At 31.5% G+C, this 5,083-nt stretch overlaps 1 long non-coding RNA gene across 1 annotated transcript; it reads right to left on the minus strand.

Annotated features, from left to right (window-relative positions):
* Window positions 1-586: 586 nt before the first annotated feature.
* On the minus strand, window positions 587-886 carry LOC114726134 (uncharacterized). The gene is made up of 3 exons (XR_003738483.1): window positions 845-886; window positions 687-752; window positions 587-599 (listed from the first exon to the last, which is right to left on the minus strand). It is a non-coding gene; the product is annotated as an uncharacterized LOC114726134 (long non-coding RNA).
* Between the last annotated feature and the right edge of the window lie 4,197 nt (window positions 887-5,083).

A 5,083-nucleotide genomic window follows, 5' to 3' on the forward strand; every position in this document is an offset into this window, starting at 1 on the left:
ACCGAAACTGAACCGAAATAACCGAAAATATTTCGGTTCGGTTAGGGGCCTAATTCGATTATTGGGCCCTTTTAATAGTATGCCTATTATGGCCCAACTGAGCTGGGCCCATTAAGATCTTTTTTTTTTGTGAATCCCATTAAAAAAATGTCTTTCCTTTATGTTTTTGCATAGCCCATTAAAATATTTGTCTCTACCCATTATTGTAGTGGGCCACTGAAGAGGAAATTTGAAAAAAGAACCACACGTATGCTCTTCTAATGAATTTGAAAAAAAGAACCACACATCTTTTTTCATTGCTCCTCATACACCACTACCGAATTGCATCTCACAAATGCCAAGTCCCCCATTTCCGATTTTATGCATGTTACTTACATATCATAAAATAAAATAAATAATAATTAACCTCTTTCAAACATTAATCCAAAGAAGCATACAAGCTAATAACAAATACAAATCCAAACACAATTAAGATCCAAACAAACCAATCAACTACCAACAACATAATATGTGAAATTTAAAATTACAACAAATTCTAGCCAATCCTTGTGCCCAAATTCCTTGCATGTAACTTGCCACCAATACTAAGTCATCAACAACTACAATTAAACAAAAAAAAAAGAAAATTAGAGAGTGCACAATTTTAGAGCTAAAAAAAGAACAAGTTAAGCACAAGATTTGTTTACTCAAGTATTTTCTTCCTGGCATCTACAATATATCAACAGTTGCTTCCAATGCAATTTTTTGCAAATCTACACAAAAAAAAAAAAGAATTCATATGATATATGATATAAATAAATCAAGCATTACAATATAATGTTATGAAGTAAAAGTAAAATATTACCAAGTTCTATCTTTTGAATATTATCATTCCCTTCTTCTACAATATATTGAATTGAGAGTCTAAGCCAATCTTGAGCACCAATTAAAGATTGCACAGCTTTAGGAGTTAAAGAACTCCTAAATGAATCTAGAACTCGTCCTCTAGTGCTAAATGTAGACTCTAATGTAATTGTGGAAATTGAGATAGCCAAAACATCTCTAGCCAATAGAGAGAGAATAGGAAATTTAGGACCATTTAGCTTCCACGAACCTAAAATATCAAAGTCTTCTTTATTAACCTCAATTTCTTCATTCAAATATCTATCAACCTCAGTTCTGCTAGTTCTTCCACCAAGACGCTCATTCATGAACTCTTATTCCTCAATAACAAACAATTTTCTCACTTTTACAGCAGGGTCATCCTCTTCATGACAATCCCCTTGTGTGGTATGCACTGGCTCCCTTTCAGATTGGGTTGAGAGGGAAAAATGTGTTTGTATTTATTATATAAAAAAATCAAAAGTTCTTTAATATGCATCCCCAAACTTGTACCAATTGCACTTGTATGCATTTTACACAAGGCAAATTGCACCCAATCTAATTTATATCGAGGATCAAGAATAGCAGCAATATAAAGAAGTTGGTTCATCTTCATAGGATCTCCCCAATACTTATCAAATTTCTCTTTCATTCTATTTGCCATGGAAGCCAATTCCCAGACATCACATTTTGTCCATTCATCCAAAAAACGATATAGCTTATAAATTTCACCCAAAAAAAGCATTAGATGTTACAAATAAAGAGCCAGAAATCTGCACAGTAAGCTCATAAAAATGACCTAACATCATGATCATCCTCCTAACATTCTTCCAATCTTTAGACTCAGGCACCCCCTCTCCATCTTCAAGATCAAATTGAAAATAAAGATCTTTATCCTCAAATCTTTTAAATGCTGCCTTAAATTTTTGAGCAGTCTCTAACATCAAATAGGAAGAGTTCCACCTAGTTGGGACATCTAAGCATAAAATCTGTTTACTTTGAATCTTTTCATCCTCACAACTCTCTTTGAACTTTCTCATTCGAAGGGGTGATTGCCTAATAAAGCGGACAACTTCTCTAACTTTTTTCACTGAGCTTCCTATTTCCCTCAACCCATTAGTAACAATCAAATTAATTGTGTGCAACACATCTCATATGTAAGAATTGATATTTCATAATTGAATGACTCTAGTTCATAATTTTTCCTCTAAATATTGAACCATGACATCATTAGAACTGGCAATGTCCACAGTAATTGTGAACACCCTTTCAATTCCCCATTCAAGTAGACATTTTTTCATTTCTATTCCAATATCTTTTCCTTTATGACTAGAAATTGGAATGAAATTCAAAATCCTCTTTCTCAATGTCCATGCATCATCTATGAAATGAGCAGTAATGCACATGTAATTAATTCTTTAAATGGAAGTTCAAGTGTCAGTGGTGAGGTAGACCCTTTGCCTTTTATACAACAAATAGTCTTTAAATTTAACTTTTTTCTCAATATAAATCCTAAAACAGTCACGAGCAACAGTCCATCTTGATGGAATTTTAAATTTTGGTTGAGCAATAGACATAAATTGCCTAAACCCACTCCTATCAACAAACTTGAAAGGTAATTTATCAGTAATTATCATGCATGACAAAGCTTTTCTAATAGCATCTTGATCAAATTTCCAATTTGCAAGACCTATTTTTTCATCTTCTATATTAGAGTTCAAAAGAGATTGTGCAAGTTCTTTAGGAGGGGGCTTCAATTTACAAGAATTCATATGATTGTTCAATGCAGTGGTTCCATTAGCTTTTGGATCACATGCAAGATCATTTCCACAATAATTACACTTACCTCTAATTTCACCTCTTTCATTCACAAATTTGGTGAAATGCTCCCAAACTTTTGATCATGGCTTTATGCTTTTTCTTTTTACAGTTCCACTTGTTACAGGCATTGAAGGCTTTGTTGTTTGAGTAGCACCATCATCCCCAGCGTGAGCATCACCCATTGTTTCACCATGAGAAGACATCTAATTAAATAAATAAACAAGTTACAACAGAATGACAAATTATATAAGAAAGAGGACAATTTATAATGAATAGATAACTCCTATCTATAATCAATCTCCCTTCCTTTTAATTTACATTTTCTGACCGGATAGGAATTTTGGTTTTAGACATATGTGCAGTACAGGGGATCATGAATTCATGATATTGAACAAAAAAATGAAAGTAGTATCATTTCTCGGTTCTTCCCGTCTTCACTCTTCAGTAGATAGAAATATTTCTACTTAAAAAAAAAACTAGCTTGGATCGGATTCCTCGTTCACTTCGAGCCAAAGTAGAAAAAACCAAATCCAAATAAGCAGCCAACCTAGATGAATCTAGTCTCTTAGTGACTTCCATCCCATATGCCGGTAAGGCGGATACATACAGAGGCCATTGTAATCCCTATATGTTCTAATGAAATCAAAGGTGGCAGCTAAAAGAACAGTAGAGAGTGAATATTCCACAAAACAGATGAGTAATCACCGACTCACCTCTCACAAAACAGATAGACGCCAGACGGCCGGAGCACCAAAGGCTTCACAAAATCACAGGGGTGGCAAACAGCCAGAGACGAAGTAGGGGCAATGTCGGATTAGTCTTAAGCAGAGAGCCAGAGTCTTAGGTATCTAGATCAAATTAATTTCTTAGGATAGTCACTGGGTGTATTAAGCTCTCTAAATTCTCCAAAATTCCCAAATTCTTTAGTCTTAATTTCTAATTTGATTTTATTTGGGGGAATTATTATTTTCAAAGAAAGAAAATAACTACCTAAAAGTTTCAATAACAAGTAAACAGTTGTCATATTTTACCCTATAACTTGTCACTGCTCTATTATCATTCAGACTTTTAAAGTAATTATATTCTTTCTCTAGGACTTTATAGCAATTCTCTCATTTTATTATATGCATATACCACTTCAAATCTTATTATAAGCCATTTGTAGGGTATTTAATGATTGTTTTCCAATTCGACCCTTATTTAAGTCTCATAAAAAAGAGAAAAAGAGGAGAGAGAGGTAATAATAATTTATAAATGTAGACTGAGAAAAAGAAAATTTAATAACAATAAATTTGGAAAGGAAAATATTTACATGAAATTCGTTATATCCATTATATTAAGTTTTCTAATCATATATGACCATGTATTCTATTTTTATAATATTATTATTTAGTTATATACCTATATGAAAAATACAAGATACATGGTCATGTGTCATTGAAAAGCTTAACAAATGTATATAAGAAACTTCACCTAATTAATGTTTTTCATTTGAAAAACTCTATCAATTTAATATATATTCATTCATATGTGATAATGAGTTACCAATGAATTATAATAAGCATCAGAGTACAAATCAAAATATTTTTTTATTAAAATTAAAAATTAGCTGAATCTAGAAATTACTTTATTATAGATGACCTGATAAATTACTTCTTAAAATTGACTCTTCAAGAAATGTGGCATGAGTAATGCAGTCACTACGTGTAGGAGTGAGAGTAGCGCGCAGAGATTATTTAAAAAGAAAAAAAGAAGAAGAAAAAAAAGAAAGAAGATAGAAGGCGTGACTTGTGAGACAGAGAGGAAGGAACGGAAGAAAGAAGGCATAGCTCATGAGCGATTGAGCGGGAAGGTGGGAGGCTAATTTTTTAATAAAAAGATAATAAATAAAATGGAGAAATTTATACAACTAAAATGGATAATGAAAAAAAGTTAATACTATATATATTTTGTTGCAAATATATATATATATATATATCTCTGTATATTGATTTGGTAGCATAAAAGAAAGGAGAGGCGGTCATTATAAGGATGAATGAAACAAGGATAGATGTCCATTTATGTTTTTTATTTTATTATTTGAGCTATTAAAAGGCATACTCTCATAATTTTGATAAAATTATTTTTAAAATGCTAAAAATAAGCTGTTAAAATATAAAAGGTAAATATTGAAAATATTAAGGATGAAGGCTGCAAATTATAATCCTTTATTAAAATTTCAAAGTTTTAAATTTATTATATTTTAATAAAAATTGACTATATTTAAAAAAATAAATGATAATATATTTTTATAATAATTTTTAATTTGAGATTTAAAAGGTATTTTCTTTCAGATTTTGGCAATGAGATTTTCCCAGCAATAACCGCACGAACCGGAATTCTCGGAAACGACTATGAGACT

This window comes from Neltuma alba, unplaced genomic scaffold (genome assembly GCF_004799145.2).
Source record: "Neltuma alba isolate B1F8T4 unplaced genomic scaffold, ASM479914v2 tig00012343_pilon, whole genome shotgun sequence".
NCBI classification, from domain to species: Eukaryota; Viridiplantae; Streptophyta; class Magnoliopsida; order Fabales; family Fabaceae; genus Neltuma; species Neltuma alba.